This window comes from Canis lupus, chromosome 10 (assembly GCF_048164855.1).
Source record: "Canis lupus baileyi chromosome 10, mCanLup2.hap1, whole genome shotgun sequence".
NCBI classification, from domain to species: domain Eukaryota; kingdom Metazoa; phylum Chordata; class Mammalia; order Carnivora; family Canidae; genus Canis; species Canis lupus.
Genome location: NC_132847.1, coordinates 67,698,432 through 67,722,277, shown reverse-complemented (window position 1 = coordinate 67,722,277; position 23,846 = coordinate 67,698,432). Strand labels below are relative to the sequence as shown.

The 23,846-nt window shown below is 40.1% G+C and overlaps 1 long non-coding RNA gene across 3 annotated transcripts in view; it reads left to right on the top strand.

Moving 5' to 3' along the window:
- Positions 1–20,418, top strand: part of LOC140641000 (uncharacterized) — a 49,629-nt gene extending 29,211 nt beyond the window's left edge. For 2 of the 3 annotated variants that reach the window (XR_012037573.1, XR_012037572.1), the window contains 3 exons: positions 10,200–10,254; positions 17,104–17,229; positions 19,217–20,418. This is a non-coding gene — a long non-coding RNA (uncharacterized lncRNA). The remainder of the gene's footprint in view (positions 1–10,199; positions 10,255–17,103; positions 17,230–19,216) is intronic. The other variant, XR_012037574.1, reaches the window with a different exon arrangement.
- The last annotated feature ends 3,428 nt before the right edge of the window (positions 20,419–23,846 follow it).

The following is a 23,846-nucleotide window of genomic DNA, read 5'->3' as shown; positions in this document are numbered from 1 at the left end:
AGGGAGCAAATGCCTCAGGGAATGGAGGAAGCTAATTAAGGAGGAAAATCAGAATCCTGCTGGGATTTCATTTCCTTAAGTGCTCCAATCATAGGCTGGTTTACTTGGCTCTGCTGATGTCATTTTGTGGTCCTCCTCTGGGTGCAGATCCCCACCAAATGTCAGCCTCCTGTATTTGAGAACACCCACAAGGACAATGAGTGTAAGGACAACGAGGGCTTCCAACCTCAAATCTGGGATGCAGCAAATATAAGATAGGGTGCCATGACTAAGAATGAAGGGAGGGACTGTGTGAACTCATTTATATGTGGAATCTAAAAAAAGTCAACTTGGGACGCATGGGTGGCTCAGTGGTTGGGCATCTGCCTTCAGCTCAGAGGTGATTCTGGGGTCCTGGGATTGAGTCCCACATCCGGGTCCCCGCAGGGAGCCTCCTTCTCCCTCTGTCTGTGTCTCTGCCTCTCTGTGTGTGTGTCTTTCATGAATAAATAAATACAATCTTTAAAAATAAAATAAATAAAAATAAAAGTCAAGTCGCAGAAACAGAGACTAGAATGGTGGGTGCCAGGGGCTGGGGTAAAACCTGCCAGTGACAAGAGGAACAAGTTCTGAGGATCTAATGTAGAGGGTGGTGACTATAGGTAATGATACTGTATTATATCCTTGAAAGTTGCTAAGAAAATAAATCTTAAATGTTCTCAACCAGACATGTACACACAAACAGGTAACTGTGTGAGGTGGCGGATGTGTTAGTTAGCTTGATTCTAGTGACCATTTGACAATGTATACACACATCACATCATCACACTGTGGCTATGTGCCCTTCATAGAAGAAGCACTGGGGCAGTCCAAGGTGTGCAGACGCTCACGCCGTGCCAAGGGGCAAGGACAGCAGGTAGGTGTGAGTTCAAGGTGGTAGGACAAGGGCTCAGACTGTTAATGGAATCCTCCAGTGAGTGAGCTGGCTGTCTTTCGGCTCTGCCTGACATCCCAAATCATCATGAGGAAGGTTACTCCATAAACAGGTAAATCAGGCTCAGCTGAAATGAGAGGTCTCTCGAGGTCCTGAGTGAATAGCTGCTATCTTCCCAACTTCTTGTTTGGAGTCTGACTTTTTTAAGAAAAAGAGCTTTACATTCTGTAATCTGAGGTTGTTTCAGGGGACAGAGGTCTCATTTTTCTCATGGTTGAGTGTCACCTTACAAACAACTTGTCTTTGGTTGTTCTGATAGTGTGGCACGGTGGACTTTTGTTGGGACAGTTAGGAAGGGGAAGGTAAAAAGAGTGGTTGCAATCTGGTCTAGGGAGACAGACCCAGATTTTAGTAGTTGCATTGTCCCTTTCTAGACGTTTCCCATCATTGGAGTGGACTAACAATTTAGGAATCTAATGAGATTTAAACCCATGTGTTTTCGTTGTAAGCTCTCATTGAATGAGACCAATTGGTTTATGAATGGATTTGTTAGGGAAGATGAAATCACTGTTGTTTTACTCACTTTCACCGTCTCTAAGGAGTTATCATTTGGTCAATCATTGACAGATTGTGGTTTTGCCTGACTGTATTCCTGTCTGCAAGTTCTTGTATAATAGGCATAAGTCTCATTAAGCCTCCTGGGACTGATTATGACCCCCGACGTGGAAAGGTATGGATAGGTCTTCTGAGATATACATTAGACAAATTCCATCGTTATAGTAAACATAATATCTAAAATCTTTTTAAAATTTCTGTGTGCCAGGGACTGTCGTAATGTTTTAAATGAAGCTTCCCATTTAATCCAGTAATAACCCTAGGAACTGTCAATATTAAATAAATGTCCTTCATTAAGTAGATCAGATAAGCAGAATTTATCAGGGGGTTCTTTAAAATTGTAAGCCCTTTCCCCCTGCTGTAGTGATTTTTCCCACCAGCTTTACTGAGATATAGTGGACGAATAAAAATTATATGTATTTAAGGTATACAATATGATAATTTGATATACATATACATTGTGAAATGATTGCCACAATCAAGCTAATTAATACATCCATCACCTTACAAAGTTACCTTTGTGTGGGGGTGGGGGTGGTGAAAACACTTAATATTTACTCTCCTAGCAACTTTCTAGTCTATAATACAGTATTATTAACTATAGTCATGATGCTATACATTAGATCCCCAGAACTTATTCGTCTTAGAACTAGTTTATTATCTTTGACCAGCATCTCCCCATTTCTCCCATTCCTACCTAGTCCCTGGCAATCTCATCTAGTCTCTGTTTCTGGGAGTTGACTTTTTAAAATTCTACATATAAGTGAAATTGTAGAGTATCTGTCTTTCTCTGTCTGGCTTATTGCATTTAGCATAATGACCTCAAGGTTCATCCATGCGGTTGCAAATGACTGCATTTGCGGTCATTGATGAGATATCCCTTTTTATGGCCGTATAATATTCTATTTTCTTTATCCGTGTATTCATTGATAGACACTTAGGTTGTTTCTATATCTTGGTCATGGTAAATAATGCTGCAATGAATGTGGGTATCTTTTTTAAGATCCTTATTTCATTTCCTTAGGATATATACTCAGGAGTAAGATTGCTGGATCATATGATAGTTCCATTTTTAATTATTTAAGGAAGCTCCATAGTATTTTTTATAAAGGCTGTACTAATTTACTTTTCCACTAACAGTAGTACACAAGGGTTCTCCTTTCTTTACATCCTCACCGACATTTGTCTCTTGTCTTTTCGATAATAGATGTCCAGGGGTACCTGGTTGGCTCTGTTGGTAGGGCATGTGATTCTTGATCTCAGGATCATGAGTTTGAGCCCCACATTGGATGTAGAGATTACTTTAAAATTTTTTTAAAAATTTGATGGCAAAAAAATAAAATAAAATAAAATAAAAAATAAAAATTTGATGACAGACAACAGGTATGAGTTGGTGTCTGATTTTGGTTTTGATTTGCAGTTTTCAGATCATTAGTGATATTGCATAGGGACTCAAAATATCATTTGATATATTTGATATATCCTTTGAGGCCTCCAAGCAGGTGCTCACTCTGGTTAGGCATGCTGGTGTTCCTTGGGCAACACAGAGTTGCTCAGACAGGAAGTAGCCTGTACAGTCAGCCTTGATCTTCCAGCTCATTCCTGGGAATTGTGCCATATGGTTCCATCTTTCTCTTAGTGACCTTTGGGGCCCTATCTTTTGCTTTGCTTGCATTACTTCTTTCTGCTCCCTCACCCTGTACTCTGGGCGCTTACATGCTCCTCTTTCTCTCCTTATCCCCATCAAAGTCTACTCTCTGATTCTTCTGCTACGCTAAAGCAGCTTCTTTCAGACTATGATATAAAGAGTACACATGTCAGAATTCCAACCAGGGTTTGTAAAAATTGCATATTCTGGGCCCCATTCCTGAAGTTGAGATGCTGGGAATCTGCATTTTTATTTAATAAGGAACAGGGTAGTTGTCTTTGCACGTTAACATTTCATAACCGATGTTGAAAAATAGTCTAAGGATGCCTGGGTGGCTCAGTGGTTGAGCATATACTGTTGGCTCAGGTCATGACCCCAGGATCCTGAGATCAAGTCCTGCATCAGGCTCCCTGCAGGGACCCTGGTTCTCCCTCTGCCTATGTCTCTGTCTCTCTCTGTGTCTCTCATGAATGAATAAATAAAATCTTAAAAAATAAAAATAATAGAAAAATAGTCTATAGTGTTACATCTTCCAGGGAACTTAATTTTTTAACAGAAATTGTCACTACAGCAAAGGCTATTGAATTAAAAGAAGAAAAAAATCCCTATATTGATGTTTTTAGTCCTGAATTTATATTAAAATCCTGTGTGAAGGTTTTTTTATTTGTTTTTAAATGAAAATTAAAAACCCAAAACTCCAAAAGACCATTCCTGGGCCATGCTCTATCAGAATCTCTGGACGGAGGACCCATGCATCGATGTTTCTTAAAAGGCTTTTCCAGATGATTCTAACGTAAAGCCCAGGTTGACAACTACTGCCCTGAAGAATGGAAGGGGGATCAGAGAAGTCGAGCGATGTCTTACACTGAGTTTGTGTTCGAGGCATGTGGGGGTTTTATTAAAGTGGAGATTCTGATTTTGTGATCCAGATGTTGCCTGAGATTTGCATTTCTAGCAAGCTCCTCGGACCACACTGTATGTAACAAAGCAGTAGAGACCCTGTTCTCAAACTTTGATGCATTTTGAGAATCCGCAGGGAACTTTACAATAAGCTGATGCCCAGGCTCACTCTAGAGCAATTAAGTCAGAATTTCTGGGAATGGGTCCCAGGACTGAGTAGTTTTTGAAACTTCCCAGGTGATTCCATTGTACAGCAAGGGCTGGGAATCAGTGCAGGAGAGGGTTAGTAAATACATCTAAATCCCAAAGAAGGCAGGAGGTTTTAACCACACTGACCCCCCCAAGAGTAGAAGACGTTTAACCCTTACTTGGTTTTGTCACAATCTAGCATCACTGAATTTTTAAATCTTAGTTGGTTTCCCTTGGTTTATTGGAAAATTATTCTCCCTTAAGATTTCCACACTTACCTCCATGCACCTGCCTTGTTCCACCTTCATGGTGAGCACATGCTTCTGCAATTTCCTGGTCCCCAGCACGACTGGGGTGAGCTTCGCACCCAGTTATTCTGTTAGACATGGGCTGTGCTGACTTTCTAAATAAGACATGAAAAGCCCTTCCAGTTTAAAAACATGTGAGGTCACAGGAAATCTTTTTAAAACAAATAATTGGTGCTCATGGAAACAAGAAGCTTAGTGACATTGTCTAAGAAAGTTGTCTGGGGAGACTTCCCACAGCTCTCAAGTGGCTCTTGGTTATCAGTTGCTGGGAGCATCCCAACTGGCGGGAAGGAGATCAGTTTGATGGCATAGAAGAGCTGCTGGATAGAGAATTTTAGAATTTTGCTCCATGTTCAACTCCATAGGGACAGATATTTCACTTTTTTTCTTGGTGATCTAATAGTTTTTGATTTGCAAACAAGTCTAAAAATAAAGTCCTATACCAACACTAGTTCATTCGACCTTCATTTTTTCCCCCAGTGTGTGCTAAGATGGGTCTCATCTAAGTTCTTTATATGAACCCTATTGCTTTCCTCCTGAGATTATTCTAACATGTGACATAGCCAGGGAAGCCTTACCTGGTGACTTTTGTGTCTCCTATAGGAGGTGACACACAAGTTTTGTGCTTTCTTTGAGTCATCCAGGTTTTTGTCTGGGATAAAGGTCTCAGCACTATATTCCTATTTAAGTTTTATAGTTGTTCTCTGCAGAGGGGAAGGGACTTACTCTGTCACAACAAGAGGAATTCTCCCAGTTATCTTTTAAAGAAATTTTTAAAAACAGAAAAGGCCTTTTAATATTTACTGCTACAGTTGCCATTTTACTTCTGTATTTACCATGCTGAGTTTTACTGCCCTTTGTATTTTGTTGTCTTTTATCTCTACTGCCAAATTTATCATATCACTTGCATAAGGAATCATTAAGTTCTCAGTCAGAAGCACCAACTAATGTACTCCCGAATTTCTGATTCTTGGAAAATATGAGATAATAAATGCTTGCTATTTACACTCTTAAATTTTGGGTTAATTTGTTACGCAGCAATAGATAGCTAATGCAATAATTTAATGTAGTTATAATCACTGTTTTAAAGTTCCTTTCTGGGGGGCACCTGGGTGTCTCAGTTGTTAAGCATTTGATTCTTGGTTTCAGCTCAGGACTTGATCTTGGGGTTGTGAGTTCAAGCCCTGCATTGGGTTCCATGCTACTTAAAAAAAAAAAATAATAATAATGAAGTCCTTTTCTGCTTATCCCGTCATCTTTCATCCATGGATTTGATTCTATTGTCTGATTCTTCTCCCTGTTTTATAATAAAAGTTCCAAACAGGGGGGGGCGGGGAACTCACAAGAATTTTCCTATTTCTTGACACATATAATAATTTTTAAAAATTGTGGTAAAGTATACATAACATGAAATTTACCATTTTAACTATTTTATTTTATTTATTTATTTTTTATTTATTTTTTTAAAAAACATTTTTTTAAAATTTATTTATTTACGATAGTCACACAGAGAGAGAGAGAGAGAGAGGCAGAGACACAGGCAGAGAGAGAAGCAGGCTCCATGCACTGGGAGCCCGACGTGGGATTCGATCCCAGGTCTCTAGGATCGCGCCCTGAGCCAAAGGCAGGTGCCAAACCGCTGCGCCACCCAGGGATCCCACCATTTTACCTATTTTAAAGTGTATAATCCAGTAGTAATGTTTTCACAGTATTGTACAACTGTTACCTCTATATAGCGTCAGAACAATTTTTTCACCCCAAAAGGGAACATATATCCATTAAACAGTCATTCCTGATTTCCTCCTTTCCCCACCGCCTGGCCACCAATAATCCACTTTCTGTCTCTATGGATTTGCTTATTCTGAATATTTCATATAAATGGAATCATACAATATGTGATCTTTTGTGTCTGTCTTAGTACAATGTTTGCAACTTTTCATGTCATAGCATGCATGTATCAGTACATCATTCCTTTTTTATGGCTGAGTGATAGTCCATTGAATGGACATACCACATTTTGTTTATCCATGTATCAGTTGATGGACATTTGGGTTATTTCCACCTTTTGGCTACTGTGAATAGTGTTGCTATGAGCATTCATGTACAAGTTTTGTTTGAACATCTGTTTTCTTTTGTATATGCAGTTCCTCAGAGTAGAATTACTAGGTCATATAGTAATTCCATGTTTAATTCATTGAAAAACCACCAAACACTTTTTTCATGATGTCTGTACCATTTTACATTTCCATTGGCAACTTGAGAATTTCTCTATATCCTTGCCCTGGTTATTTTCCATATTTTTGTATTATGACCATTCTAGTAGGTATGAAGTAGTATCTCATTAAAGTTTTTATTTGTATCTACCTAATTCCTAATAACATTGCACATGTACAATCATTTTTATTGGATTCTGGGCATTGTGATGATTGCCTTGTTGAGTGTCTAGATTTTGTTGCCTTCCTTTAATCTGTGTTGGATTTTATTCTGGAAGGTAATTAATTTACTTCTAGATATTTTTGGTCCTTTCAAGGTACTTTTAAAGCTCTGTTAGAGGGGCATTGGGGTGGCTCAGTGGTTGAGCGTCTGCCTTTGGCTCAGGTCGTTATCCCGGGGTCCTGGGATTGAGTCCTGCATCAGACTCCCTGCATGGAGCCTGCTTCTCCCTCTGCCTGTGTCTCTGCCTCTCTCTCTGTGTCTCTCATGAATAAATAAATAAAATCTTAAAAAAAAAAAAGCTCCATTAGAGCATATGTAAGGTAGCCTTTGCTTCCAGGCTAAGCCCTGTTCTTAAGGTACAACCTTTTGCAGATTCTAATGAATGCCTTGAGTGTTCAGTGAGGTTTCTCCACTTTGGTCAGATTGAAGTGTTGCTTACCTCTGTGAAGGTTCTGGTAGTTGTTCAGCTTACAGCTTCACATAAGTATCTTTCCCTAGTAATTACTCTAGAATAGTCTTATGCCTTAAAGGCACAGCTTATTATTTGGTCAGACATTCAAGACAATCCACATGCAGATTTATGGAGTGATTTATCTATGTACCCATTCCTTTCTAGTGCTCCATAAAAATTCTAGCCAGTTTTGCCTCGCTGAACTCTAGTCTTTGGGTTCTCAGCTTATTAAGACCACTGTACTCTGCTTAGATTCCTCCTCCTTCTGTCAACTGTCTGGTAAATGCCTCCATATAGGAAGCTGGGATGATCATAGTTTTCAACTCATTTATTTTTCTTCTATCAGGTGTCACAATCCTGTGCTGCCAATTGTATGTTGTCTAGAAATAATTGTTATATATTTTGTCCAGTTTGCTAGTTGTTTACAGTACAAAGGCACTTTTTCTACCGAAAGTAGAAATATAACTTTTTTTTTTTTTTTTTTTTAGGTACTATCTCATAAGAGCTAGGAAGCTTCTTTCCCAAAGCTCAGTTCACCTGCAAACCTCCAATGCCTCTCATTAGTCATAGTGGGGTAATAAATTTGCTTGTTTCTGAACCAGTCTCTTTTGTTATCAGATTATGATAATTGCAAATCAATTGCTATGGTGAGGTGGCCTTAGTTCTTGATTTCCTTAGTCCAATCAAGACTCACCCTTGAAACTGAAGGTGGAGTCTGGTGACCTCTAGAGTATTTGAAATCCATGGGGCAGGGGTATATTCAAGAATGAAAACTATGGATAATGTTAGGGTGACAGAGGTGGGGATTGGATTCTGGGGTAGGCAACTAGCAAATATTCACTACATCCATTTTATAAATGATAAGTGGAAGGACAGAGAAGTTAGGTGACCTGATCTGACATCCTAGGTATAGTCAGGGACTGAATTAGGATTTAAACCCTAACTCATTTGACTCCAAAGGCAATGAGGATGACAGAGCAATGTAATTAGATTTTATAAATTATATAGCACTTTGATGTACCTTCTTTTATTTTAATACTTCCATCAATCTATTGGGTTAAGCAAGGCAGATATTGGCCCCATTTTACAGATGAGGAAACTGTATCTCAAAGAAATAAAGTGACTAATTAAAAAAATGCATGGCTAATGCACAATAGGGACTGTTACCCGCAGCCTCGTGTTCTTTCCATGGAATACAATCATTCCAATATTCGTTTAGTTATTTAGCACAATTTTTTGTTTTTTTCCATTTCCCTTACCTGTTAAAGAGAATAGATTCCAGAACTTCATTGTGACCATTTGGTTTTTGTTTCTTAATTTTACAGCCGAGTTCCTTTCACTGGGAGTCACAAACCACATAACGAAAGATAAAATAATGTGTTTGTTTTATTCCTTTTCTTGGTGAAAGGTCTTGGCTCATGGGATAAGTTCGCTTTGTTTGGCAACTTGAGATAACCAGAAATTGATTACTTGAATCATTTTAATCTCTTTATCACTTTAATCTTTTCATGCAGAATTAAAGATGGTCATAGGTCAGAGACTACAGGCGAGAAGATCACCGTACATGCTTTTTCTAAAAGTAAAGAAAACAAGTGGAAGACAGTATCTTGGAAAGAACAAGGGCTTTGGAATCTAGGAGACCTGAACTAAATCCTACCTCCTTACTTAGTCACTTAACTATTTTAAGCCTCAGTTTTCTTGGTTATGAAATAGGGATAATAATAAATACTTAGAAGGATCATTTTAAGAATTAAATAAAGTAAGGAAGGTTCATAATGTAGCACCATCATACAGTGATGGTTCAATAACAGCTATTATTATTGCTATAAATATGGAATTATAGAAAATTCTGGAGTTCCTAGAGCAGGACATTAACATTTTTATCTTTGTCAGATCCTTTCTTCCAGGCTTATCAAATCCATCAGGAAGAGAATCAGGGTCCAAGGTCTTAATCCTAAAATGGGTTAGGCTGAAATGGTTACTTTCTCTTAGACTGAAAACCATTGTAGACTTGAACCCCTTCATGTCGAGCAGTGAGCCCGAGAGCCAGAATGTGACCTTGAATATCTTTCTAGGCTTCAATTTCAACATCCATACAATGAGGATGATGATAATAAATGTGTCCACTTACAGAAATTGTTAAAAATGAAATGAGATAGGGGGCACCTGGCTGGCTCAGTCAGTAGAGCATGCATGCAACTCTTGATCTTGGGGTTGTGCGTTCAAGTCCCACATTGGGGTAGACATCTTAGAGATAAAATGTTTAAAAATGGAAGGAGATGACCTATATAAAACACACTGTGACTAACATCTACCAACAACCCAAAAAGTGCTGTTTTATATTGCTCAAATTGGATAAGAACCTGAGGTAGAGAATGAAGATAATTTCCTGGTTCCCCATGAACTCCTTTTTATTCCTTAAAGTTTGTTTGTTTATTCATTCATTCATTCATTCATTCATTCATGAGAGACACAGAGAGGCAGAGACATAGGCAGAGGGAGAAGCAGGCTCCCCGCGGGGAACCTGATGTGGGACTCAATCCCAGGATCACACCCTGAGCCAAGGGCAGATGCTCAACCACTGAGCCACCCAGGTGTCCTGGTTCTCCATGAATTCTGCATTTAATTCCCAACATGTAGGCTTTCCCCAACCACATAGAATTATTTATTAGCTTTTCCTAAATGCCTATGTCACCTTTTTTCATTATTTTTATTTATTTATATTTTTAATCTCTCAAGAGCTGGACAATCCCTTGAAGCTAGACTGCAGAGAAAGCTGCTGAAGGTGTAACAGGTAAATGTTATACAGGGCAGACTGATTCTGGGCAGAAGCTGTAAACCCTTAAAAAGAGGATGGGAAGGGGATCCCTGGGTGGCGCAGCGGTTTGGCGCCTGCCTCTGGCCCAGGGCGTGATCCTGGAGACCTGGGATCAAATCCCACATCCGGCTCCTGGTGCATGGAGCCTGCTTCTCCCTCTGCCTGTGTCTCTGCCTCTCTCTCTCTCTCTGTAACTATAATAAATAAATAAATAAATTTTAAAAAAAGAGGATGAGAAAAAATACTGAGTTAGAAAATGTGGCCAGCAGAAGAAGGTGAGAGGCATAGAGTTGGGGGGAGGAAGGAACTTGAGGAAAGTGTTCAGTGCAAAGGTGGTTGTTTTTTTTAAGGATTTTATTTATTCATGAGACACACACACACACACACACACACACACACACACACACAGAGGCACAGGCACAGCCAGAGGGAGAAGCAGGCTCCATGCAGGGAGCCAGATGTAGAACTCGATCCCAGGGTCCTGGGATCATGCCGTGAGCCAAAGGCAGATGCTCCAGGAGCAAAAGTTTCAAGAAACTGTGAGAAGAACTATAGGTTTCAGGGGAGGAATAATGGCATATTTCTAGGTCTGAGAATGGAGAAGTGGGTAAAGGGACTTGAGGTCAGATAATACATCTGTCCCATGGTGGCCCACTATGATGCTAAGTGGGAAACAGAAGAGTCTCAAGAGGGCCTCCCTCCCAGACATGGTGGAAGGGAACTCCATTCATTGATCTGATCTTCTAGGCGACTTAGTGTCACATACTTGCCACGTCAGTAAATTCTCACAGCAACTACTTGAGGTCACATGACTAGTCAATGTTAGAAATAGCCATCTTGTATCATCCCATTTAACATAGTTATCTTGCCTTTGTGAAACCTGTGGACTATTTCCATTGGAGATGGCAGCAAATTTATATAAGCAAAGATTTGGTAGATGAGCAAGTAAACATCAGTTCAGTAAGGGACTAAGTATGGTGGACAAAGCAAGATGGAGAATGTAAATTTGGCATAATGGGAGCAATTATTGATAAGCTTGGATTCGTGCACTGTAAATGCCAACTTGGAAACAGTCTAAAATTTTTTGATGATTCAAATGATCTCCCCATGTATTAAAATAATTTTTAATATAAAATTTATGCTTCTTCCCTTCCCCCCCGCCCCCGCCTTCAACACGAGCGTATTCCCTATTGTATCTAGATTCTTATGAATCTAGGTTTAAGGTGTTTTTTAGAACTCTTACGGAAACCATATAGTTCAGTGAAGATTTCCCACAATTTCCCACCACACCCCAAGGACTTCCTGTTGGTCACATATGGTGGCCTCAGTGAGCTCAGTCTCTTTCCTCCGTTTCAACCATGAACAGGTGAAGGGCATATACCAATTGTAAAATCCATCGAGGTACTTGGCCTACCTTGGAGTCAACTCCTACCCTCCTACCTCAACAAATTTAGCCTAATGAGAGAGATGTGGGCCAAGGCATTCAGGTTCTCTGCCTCCATATGCTCTAGGAAGGTGGGGTTGGGATCTTTGACCCCTAAGGCTTTTTTTTTTAACTGGTTCCTTCTCTAAATAACTTATGGTCTGACAAAGTGACCTCAGCATTGGCCGGAGGCCAGCAGAATATCCCCCTAAGAGCAGGATTCAGGCCCCCATGCCATCACCCTCTGAAAAGAAGTCCCTTGGAATAGGCATTTTTCATCTTATCTCACAAAATTCTTACCTACAAACATCAAGTTTGCCTCTACTTTCCTCCAGGCCATGAATAATATGCAATCAGCTTGCTTTTCAAAGCTATCCTACCCCTACAACCAAGTTTGTATCTTCCATTTCTGTAGCATCTGCCCTTTGCCTGGGTCAGTTTCCAGAACCACTCTCTCATTAAATTAGCTCTTTTCTTTTTTAACTTATCTATATCTCTTCATAAATGCTTAAACTGATAGGTAACTAAGTGTTCTCTTCAAGGAAAGATTTCCCTCTGAGATGGGTTCCACAGCCGCACCATTTATTTCTGGATGGACACCTTTCTCAGTAACTGCTGTCTACCAGCCATCCCTAAATAGAGTTTTCCTGTGACTGATAGTCTGGCATTCCCTGAAGTTCTTGCTTCTTCCTTTGTCGCTGGACAAAGGCATTAATGATCACAACGTCCCACCCTCTATCAGGGTGTTAGTACAAGGACACATGTGGGATAGAGAGTGCCGTAGTTCCCTTCCAGTAGGATGCTATTGGTCACATTCCCGGAAACCATTTCCCTTGATCCCCAACTCATCCAAAGCTGGGAAATATCCAGAGAATCAGCTGCCCCACCAAAGTCTTCTACCAGTAGGATTTCGATGTGTCCTGATTTTCTGCTTTGGAGCCAGATTTCCCTACCATCTGCCTCTGAGAGAACAGAGTTGGGGATGAGAAAGATGGGATCTGATCCCCTGCAGCCAAGGAGCTTTGTGGAAGCATGTTGAGGATCTGTTTAGGACTAGGTTCATTCTCATGTGTAATGTAGCATTTTCCCCCACCAGGAAACAGGAGGCCTAACACTAAAAACAGTGTTTGGCTTTTATAAGTCACTCTAAAAATTTAATGAGACCCTAGTATTGAGATTCTGCTCATAGTACTGAGGTGGTTTCTTTTAGTCAATGACTAGTCCCTGCGGTCCCTGGGAGCTAGAAGAGGAAGTGAGTAAGAGAAAAAGCTGATGAGGAGAAAGAATGACAGGTCCCAGATTTCCTTTGTTTTCCTTTCCTTTCCTTTCTTTGGCTCAGGGTGGGAAATAATAATCTTAGGAGTCTACCCATGTTACTACCTTTGGGCCACAGATACAGAATCCTTAGGAGTAATTAAAAGTAACCAAAAGGAGACATCTTTTGGAAACTTCCAATTTGTCAGAAGTACAGACTTGTAGGCTTTCTTGTCCATCCTACCTGAAGTATTCCTTTCCTGCCTTCTCTTGCACCTGCCAATTCTTTTAACCCACATTCTAATAAGTGGTACATTTCAAAGTCAATTTGTTCAAGCACAAACCCCAAAATAGCACAGCAGCATAACTCAGGTCAAATTTGAGAAAGTTACCTTTCTCACACATTCTATGGGTTTGGAAAAATATAGAAGTTCAAAAATTGTGGGGAACTACATGTCTTGGTGTGAGAATAAATTTAAACAGGGAGAAAAGATCATGACCTCCAGGATTTCCTACCTAAGGAGAGGGAAGGCGTCTGGTCCTTCATCTCCCCTTCCCATGCCAAGTGCTTGGCTAAAATTCTATCTTGCCGAAAGACTGCTGAGGGAAGGGTATCTCATACTTCTGGAGCTTGATTCCTAACTAAAACATTGTCAGCTCAGAATTCAGCAATTTTTTATTTTTTTGTGGGTGGGGGTGGAGTGAGGTGGGGGAGACATTCCTTTGTTTTTGGAAGACCACCACAAATACCTTATTTTGAGTTGGAAAGGAGAGAGAACATGTGGTTGCCAGGAACTAAAGTCCTCTGCTATTCCTATAAAAGGTTGACTTCATTGTGGGCAGAGTTTAATCTTTGCAGATTTTATTTCCTTTAGGAAAATACTGCTTTTCTAAATATGACTTGGACTGCACTGTTATTGAAAGCTATTTGTTATTCTCATGAAGTGTGTGTGTATGTGTGTGTTTTCACAGTTATCCACAGGCTATATCTACATAATGTAATATGACATATATTATATATTATTTTATACCTGATATATATTATATATAGTATATATTATATATATAAAATATATAGTATACTCTTTGTACCTTGTATAAAATATACATATTGAATATACTGTATATTTTCACTTGAAAACAATTTGTTTAATGCAATTCAATTGTCACTAAGTCAGCGAGGGGTCAGGGAATTACTATGCTTATTTTAACTTTTTCTGAAAAAGCCTTTAATGAAGGCTGAGATTTCAAGAGCTCTTAGCACACAGAAAAGGGTCAGAAGTTGACAAATGGTACTGGAGAGTGGAGCATAACCTGATAGACATCAAAGATGGGAATGTGGGGACATTGGAATAAGAGGGTAGCAAGAAGTTTAGCCTGAAAGAAATGAAGATATCATAAGGAAGTAGCCTGATGGAATTAAAAAGGGGGAACAAAGCAGATAGTGTTGGACCCTGTGTGCAGTGAGCTATGTGAGTTGCATAAATGAATAGGCCTAAAGCTTGGAATTTATAATAGGATCTGTATTTTAAAGCTAGAAGGGACTTTGAAAGGGAACAGAGCACTAATGATGCGCCAAGCGTAATGCTTTCATATGTGTATTTTCAGGGACGGCGATAGCTCAGAAGCTAGTTAGTCGTAGATTCAAATCTGGACTCTGCCACTTTTTTGCTTTGTGATCCTGGGCAAATTGATTAACTCACTCTTTTTCTTTTCTTTTCTTTTCTTTTCTTTTCTTTTCTTTTCTTTTCTTTTCTTTCTTTTTTTCTTTTCTTTTCTTCTTTTCTTTCTTTCTTTTCTTTCTTTTCTTTTCTTTCTAAAAGATTTTATTTATTTATTCCTGAGAGACACACAGAGAAAGACAGAGACACAGGCGAAGGGAGAAGCAGGCTCCCTGCAGGGACCCCGATGGGGGACTCAAGGGACTTGATCCCAGGACCCCAGGATCACGACCTGAGCTGGAGGCAGACGCTCAATCACTGAACCACCCAGGTGCCCCTTAATTAACTTTCCTGAGCTCCGATTTCCTCATGTAAAATACAGGGAGAGAAAGTCTTCCTTTGGAAGGGTTTTGTGTGAATACAAATTAAAAAGTTCAGTGAAGTGCATGGAATACTGTGGCTCCCCCGTGACTATTTTCTGCTATCCCTTTGACAGTGGGGCGCACAGAGACTTAGAGATTAGGTGTCAACTTTGATAATGAGAGTTGGCCAAAATCAGGTTTCCTTTTCCCTGGTCTGATTTTTCCCGTTACACTTGGTCACCACTCAAATTTGAATGACCTCTACTAGGCAACCTGGATGCATGTGGTGATGCCAGGTCACTATGCTGTTTCTAGGAAGGCAGCTACTCCTTTCTGTTTCCTAGAAAAGCATAAAAAGCAGCACTGTTGTGGAGACAGCAAGGCAGATGGCCAATCAACTGTCCCCGAAGGTACATACTTGAATCCTGTGGTTGGGTTAGAAAGGAACTGTGAGGTACTGTAGAGTAGTGATGGCAGGCACTCAGCAGGTCTGAGCAGAACAGTGCAAGCATTTAGTAAGGAAAAGCTTTTGGGTTATTGTGGACAGAAGATGAAAGCTATTTTTCAACTTTGAGATAATATTTCCTCTGTCACTTCCTGGCACAATTATCTGGACATTAACAAGACGCATGACTGAACTTTGAACTCACTGATTGGGGTTTGCAGGGAGCAGAAGTTCCAAAAACCCTGTGAGGTCCTTGTCCGCTCCTACCTAAGCACTCTGAGCCTCCCCAGTTGTCTTAGTCACTCTGGAGAGATTTAATAGGGCACAAGTCCAAGCTCCTTCTCTTTCCCCATTTGTTTTCTATGGCAAAATCTACAAGGATGACCGTGTCTGTATATCGTACAGGCTAAGAGCCATGTGACTTGTGGTTTTCCAAACTTAACTGGTAGCTCTTTCCAATGTGTAATACCCACCCTGCTCCTAGGAACACACCCTGGGAGCAGATATGTAGATTTGTTGATGTGTGGACATGAGACATCGAACCCTCTGTTGGGGGCTGTGGTCTCGGTGGGCAGACGGGAAACAGGCCCGCGGAGTGGCCTGTTCTCAGACGGTAACTGGAAGGATTGATGTCATGTCACAGTCTATATTTCACAATAAAGGCACTAAGCCTACCTCTCTATCCTCTCAGAACTGAACCATGTGCAAAAGCCAAAAAAAAAAGGAAACCTAAAAGCAGAACATGAAGAATATGTTCCATGATAAGCTTAGGAAGGAGGTGAAAAGTTTAAGTGAATGAAAAACAGAATCATTGTCAATGGTTGGATATTGTGATTCGACATACAAATGCACCCAGCTATTAAGCAACTGGCAGCTGTCTTTTGGGGGCAAAAGAAAATGCTACAGGATATAAGATAGTTGCTTAGCTCTCCACCCCCTACCCGCTACCCCCAACCCCAGCATGATAAAATGCAGGCTTTTACCAACTCTTGTGTGCTGTGGAGGAAGAAGTTTAACGGCAATGAAAGAGCAGACCCCTGCCACAGGGACATGAAGCTGGTATAATCAGAGAAGGGAAAAGACCCTATTATTTAGGATAAACAAGAAGGGGAAAGCCATTTCATTCGTTCCCAATGATCCACAGAAAACAGGCCACAGCTCTTAAAACCTAGTGGCTAATTTTTATTTGTGAATAGATCTGACTTTTTTTTTTTTTTTTTAATGGGTTTTCCATCTGTGTTGGTGGAATTCCAGTCAAGAAACTCCGATCCTGGCTCCTTTGATCTTGTGCTCACCTTTCAAAGCTATAAAAAAAAAAAGGTCTTCTTTTTCCTTTATGTAAAAGTACTTCCAGCCAATATTTAATGTGAAAGAGATGTTTATCGGACTGGGGATGGGCATATTGAAGCTATTCGGGGGCTGGGGCTTGGTCCTCTCTTTCCATCACTTCATTTTCTTATGAAGTGATCCTTGTCTTTATCCCCACCAGCCTGGATCCCTTGACTGATGGTTCCTGCTGGGAATCTGTACAGCCGAGCGAGGTATAGGCACCAATGCATCAAGTTATTATAAAAATAAGTGAGAACAAGAAGAATTAAAGGGAGATTGCTGTGTAAGGGAGAAGTGTGTATTAATTCAATGGCAAAATCTGTGACTGACAGCAGGCTGTGATTATTTCAGAGAGCTGACAATTCGAGGACTGTCCCCACCAGATCTTGATGTGGAGTCCAGACTCAGAGGCGGTATTTGGAAGATAATACTCAGTGGGCGCTGCTGTTACATCCCCCCTTCCTATCTCGAGGAAAGGTATCTGTAAGTTATTTAAATTCAGCAAATCAAATAGGTCTCTTTGTGGACTTTTGCAAATAAAACAGAATTTGTTATTTTAAAAACCAACCCATGACGATAAAATGGATCTTTTTTTCAAGTGAAAGAGCTTTTCTCATTCCCGGACACAAAGCCTAGTCATCTGAGACAATTCTACTAACCAGCTAACTTTTACATATAATTAGCATTTCTTATGTGAGGTAAACATGGGTATAGCATTCCTGCTACGCCTGACATTTAAAGCAAAACACTCAGGGAGGCAGAAATGCCTCCACTTTAAGGAAAATGGATTTGTGATCGACCTTAGCAAAATAAGATGAATATTTGCACAGCAAAAAAGAAGTCATTATTTGATTCAAAAAATTCCTGTAAATTTCCTTTAAATTGCATACAAGGAAAAAAATTTAAAAAAATGAATTACATACAAGGAATAGGTATAGTTTAAATACATGTTTCTTAGCCATAATTTAATTAATAGGCAACTCTTCAGGAACCTTGACTGCAATAAAAACCAGTACATTTCTAAGCAGTATTCTCTTAGCTTTTTGTTTTTAATAAAACAACCACCACAGACTGCCTGCATTACTCACTTCTGCAGGCAACAGGTCTTGAAGAGATTTTTTTTTCCTGTTCTACTAACACAGAACTCTAAAAGCATATGGAAGAAAGAAGCCTTTTTATATAGGCCCATAGGATGGAAACTTTCTTGAAAAGCAATTAGTGAAATTGTGGTAAAGGATAAAGGAGGGCAGGACAATGTTGGCTTTTAAATATCTATTTATCACACATTCCATAGGATGGAAAAGAAACGCTGGAGCAATAGGTCAGCTGTTTAAATGTCTCTCCCCAAATCAAAGAGGGAGGGGACTTTATGGATCCCAGCTGTGCTTACTTTTGGGTTTCCTGGCTTTTTACCATTCTGTAGTTTGTAGTCTACGTGTCCAAAGCTCAAGGGAGATTTCAGCCCAGCAGCTCTTGCCCAGCATGGTTTTCCTCTCTCTCCCTCCCCTCCCCTCTTGTCTCCTCCCCTCCCATCCCCTTCCCTGTTTTTGGTAAAGAATAACAGATACTTGTATTGCTCAGCATAGTGCCATGATACACTTAAATGCCAGAGCAAAGCTGGGCAGTATGGGGGGGGGGGGAGAGAAAGAGAGAGAGAGAGAGAATGAGAAAGAAGGGATGAAGAAAGAATAAAAGGGAAGGAGGAAGACTAAAAACCAGAAAGTGAGTGGACTGTATTATATTCAGTTCCAGAGAAAGAAAAAAGGAAGGGAGAAAGGAAGGAAGGAGCCAAAAAATGAAGAATTGAGAGGACCTAAGGCTTTATCTGTTTTTTTTTTTTAACTTCCTAAGGTTTAGCATTCATCATCATCACCTAGAAAGCTTGTAAAATAAAGAATCCCAACACTTGCTGACAGTTTCTGACTTGGCAGAGGCCCAGGAATCTGCATTTTAACAAGACACAACTTAATAGCCATAATGTGGAATAATAGCAAAAATGGTGAAAGGCAGATCCTCTCAGGTATCTGGGACTGCAGATGTTGCTGGAAGATGGGCTATGTGGACATGAAAAAGCCACAGAAGCAGGAGGAAGAAGGGACATTTCAGAAGGAATGGGGGAACGTGGCAGGGAAGCGAATAATGAGTCAAACAAAAATGAAACTAATGAGATATGAGGGAAGGGGGTTCCAAAGGTGCGGTGAGTAGTTACAGAGATTCTTTTTAGCTTATAACATCCAGATTTGCCTCTTGAGATGAAACGCAAGGCAGGAAAAGGAGAATAAATAGAAGAGGACCAAGTTGCATCAACTAAATTAGCCAAAACTTGTAACTAAGTTCCTTGATTGCTTGGTCAGTCATACGTCCCAACATTTCTCTTTGAGATATTTATTGCCCAATAAGGAAATCATAAGAAACTACTGTCAGGAATAAATGACTGATTGAATTTGTGGCCCTTTATTCCCAGAAGTTCTGCTTTGGTGCCTACCTTTTGTGAGAGAGGAAGATGGAATTTTAAAGTAACTGCAAGGAAGTCCGATCTAGAAGAGATAGGATTTGAAACCACAGATAGATGGCAGCCTGCTATCCCTTGCTTCAGAAAAGACCACTTCAAAACCTCAAAGTTCAAGTGCCCAGTTTAAGAGTTGAGAGTTCAAAATGGTTTGGTTTGCTACTGATGATTACAAAATTTCATATAAGCGAGTTGGAGGCCATTATGGTGTTGGATGGAAGCCCAAAGTTGGGTTTATGTAGCACTTCGTGTAAGTTTGAGAAAGGCAACCATTCATCTGAAGAATAAAAGGGGCTGGAGATTATTGGTGGTAGGGTGGGGGTGGCTAAAGCCATCCCAGTCTCTTTTTTGGTGTGCCAGTAATAAGCTGCTATTCCCTGAAGCAGATTCACATAAGGCCTCACAAAAATATGTATAAAACCACAAAGAGAATGAAAACATAAGTCTGAAAGAGGCTGATAAACTATTGCCTACATTCTGGAGGGGACTCAGTTGACTACAAAGACCTTGAAATAACCTGTGGATACCCTACCCTGAAATGAAGCAAAGTGCCACGTCTTTGCCACTGTAGATTCTTTGTCTCAAGAGCAGACATTCACTGTTGAATCCACTCAGTGTCCTTGGGTCATCCACATGAAGATGTGAGAAGCCATCTTTCTAGACACTTCCCTGTACCAGTGCTGCACGATAGCTCTAACCCTATTGAACATTGAGCTAAGTATCGAGGGGGCCTCCCTACATCCGGGGAAGCAGTCCACTAGCTCCAGGATCCTCAGTGTCCACAATATCTTTCCTGACCTCTACACTAGAAGGACGAGAGTGAGATCCCTGTCACCTAATTTCATCGTACCTATTCTTTTTCTCCAAACTCCACTGCAAAAGGAAAGGATGGACTTTCGCTCCTTCCTCTGTGGCAGGGCCTTTGCTTCCTGAGTTCTTCCTTTGTTATACTTGTAGCAGAACTCTGATCAAGTCAGCAATTAAGTGAGCACTCAAAGAATGTGGAAAATCCTTTTCTCTCTGAACAAAGCCATTTGACAGTCAGAAGCTGAACATTTAGTTTTGTTTCTCTTGCATTCCTGCTGTTGACAGTGCTAATTACCCCTGACCGTCATCCAGATTAGATGGATGTTCAAAAAAGGAAAACCACATTAAAATATTTGTCATATTTCACCAATATATACCCAGTTTATCATTTTTTAAGTGCTGCTTGTTTTTATTTGTGGGCCTTTTAAATTGGTATGTAACCCCCTTCTTGAATAAGGGGAGCAAAGTGCCATCTCAGGACCATTGCACTGGTCTTCCCTTCTACTTGGAAGAAGGTGCACTTCTGCCCCTTGCCCACCCCCTTGTCTGCTTTCCTTGAGTCTCTGTTCAAATGCCACCTTTACAAAAGATCTTTCCTGACTCTTCTATCTCAGCTAGGTGCTCCTGTAACAACTCTGCATTGACTTTTCTCTCATCTTCTTTAGAGCTCGCTACCTGATGTGTAGTTTATTTATTGGCTAATTTTTCTGTCTCCTCCCACTGGAACATCAGCTCCTTGAGGGAGAGCTATGTTTTGTTCCCTATTGCATCCCCCAAGGCCTCGCTTGGGACTCTTCCACATTTATTAAGATGCATTTTTTTTTTTTTTCTGCTTTGACCTCATTTGGGGATGAGTTATGAATGAAATTATAAATCATTTTTAAACTCCTAAAAGTAACTTTAGGTAGTTATTTTAAAACTTACACTATTGCCATCTGTCTCATAATAGTTGCTTTTAGAATATTTTCATCTAAAAAAAAGGAATATTTTCATCTATATTTATAAGCCCAATTGATTTGTTCTTTCTTTTACTGTATTAAAATCTCCCTGTGCTGCTAAAAATTTTTGCTTTAGTTAATGCAAAATTGTTTGAACACAAAGTCTCATTGCTACATCTTGTTATAAATTATACCATCTATTCATATGAATTGTCTATCTTAATCTCACTTAATTTTTTCCTTGAATATTACTTGAGTTTTTAACTATCATTTGCATAGTGTCCTCTCATTTTGCTTATTTCCAAACTTCTATTTTCTTTTTGTTTTGGTCTGCTTATTTTAAACAGCAGATGATTATTATTTTATTCAAACACTCAACCTTAAAAAAAGACTTCTAAATTTTTTTCATCAATAACTATACCTATACATGCTTTCTGATAATTTAGAAGCACTTCTCAGACATTTTATTTTATATTTAAGTACTTCAATGTATTTTTCTAAAAGAAATAACCCTTTATAACACCACAATACTTTTATCACACCTAAAAATTTAAAATAGTTCCTTAATATCTCAATATCTAGTCCTAGTACAAATTTCCCAAATGTATAATTTTTTAAAGCAGAATTTATTTGTTTGAATCAGAATCTAATTATGGTTTGTACATTGCAAAGGGTCAATATGTCTCTTAAGTTCTGTTGAGTCTAAAGATCTACCTCTGCCCCTGTGTTTTTTTTCTTACTAATTTATCTTTTTTTTAAAAAAAAGGTTTAATTTAGTTATTTGAAAGAGAGAGAATGAGAGAGAGAGGAAGAGGGGCAGATGGAAAGGGAGAAGCAGGCTCCCTGCAAAGCAGAGAGTCCAACTTGGGACTTGATCTCAGGACCCCAGGATCATGGCCTGAGCCAAAGGCAGATACTTAACTGATGGAGCCACCCAGGCGCCCTTACTATTGTATCTTTTAATCCATTCCCCCAACTTAAGCTTCTCCAAGTTGTCAGAGAGAGCCTTTGGACTTGACAATGAATGGTATTCTTCACTGATAGCCTCCTACTTACTTGACATTTCTCAGGTTCCATTTAATATACTGGACTGAATCAGGTGCAACAGGTTATCTGTCCCTGCTGCTTCTATTATGTTCACTGCTTAATAGCGGTTTCACCAGATAGTACATATCATCAGTGAGAATCACATATAGTCATTTATGTCAACTCTCTGAAAATCCTCACCCTTCTACTTTCACCTATTATGTCCTGGGGTTGGGGAAAAGGGTGCTGTTAATGGCTAGGGGCCATTGTGACATCTTTTATTATATCAGTAAGTCTGTCCCCACTTGTTAGTGTCTCTCTTTAGAAAGTGTGCACATGGAATTTCTTTATTTTCAGCTGCCAACCTGAATTACCATTTTAAAAAAAGATTTATTTAGTTATTTGAGAGAGAGAGAGAGAGAGAATGAGAACGCCCCAGTGGGGGGGGGGGACAGGGTGAGAAGGAAAGAGAGAACCTCAAGCAGACTCCCCACTGAGCAGGGAGGCCGACATGAAGCTCAATCTCAGGACTCCGGGATCATGACCTGAGCTGAAGGTAGACACCCAACTGACTGAGCCACCCAGCACCCCCCATACTTGCTACTTTCTAATGCAATTGAACAGTAGTCTGTTTTCATTTCATCTGTGCATTCTCCTTTACATCTCATTGAAGATATCAATTAGAACTTTTTTTTTTTAAGTTCTGTTTAGTTTTCACCATTACTATTGTTACCCGAGGCCATTTTCTCTGATTTTTCAAAAGAAAAATCTTTTTGCCACTCTTCTTTTGGGTGGCAGTTTCTTTTCTTTTATTTAGTTATTTTTCACTCTCCATTTATTATGAAGAGGGTTAGACTGATGAGCAATAGCCACATGGGTTTTGTTAATGATCTTGTTGGATCGTGTTTACTGTCCTTAGGTAGTTCTTTGCCCTCCACTTCCCTCCTTGGGTAGGGCAGGTAAATGTAGGGATCCTGGATGAAGGGAATTGGCTGGCCTGGGCTAGAAAAGTTTCATCTTTTCAAGATAGAAGCAGACCTGAAGAATGCCCTCAGAACTGCCCTTTTAGTGAATTCTTGGGTGCCCAAACCCCACCCAGTTTACTTTATTACTTGCCCCAAGCGAAGTTCAGGTAAAACGAGGTACACAGGGTACTCCAGGTATGCTTTCAACATTCTGTGGTTTGCTCTCTGGTGACTGACTGATCCTCAGTTTGCCTATTCACCTAATCTTTGTTCATGGGATCCCAGGGACATTGACATCTGGTTAAAAATATAGTTGCTGGGATGCCTGGGTGGCTCCCTTCGGCCCAGGGCGTGATCCTGGAGTCCCGGAATCGAGTCCCACATCGGGCTTCCTGCATGGAGCCTGCTTCTCTCTCTGCCTGTGTCTCTGCCTCTCTCTCTCTCTCTCTGTGTGTGTATGTGTGTGTCTCTCATGAATAAATAAAAATCTTTTTAAGAAATGTAGTTGCTGCTGGGTAGCAGGAAGGAGTTACCATGGTGACTAAGCATGAGTGAGGTTTTACGGATATACAGAGCTATCCCCCTACCCCTACCCCCATGTAGTTTTGTGGTGGAAACTTTATTTAGCAGAGTTTAAAAAATTAATTCCAGGGGATCCCTGGGTGGCTCAGCAGTTTGGCGCCTGCCTTTGGCTCAGGGCGGGATCCTGGAGTCCCGGGCTCAAGTCCCCCGTCAGGCTCCCGGAATGGAGCCTGCTTCTCCCTCTGCCTGTTTCTCTGCCTCTCTGTCTCTCTCTCTCTCTCTCTCTATCATAAATAAATAAATAAATAAATAAATAAATAAATAAAT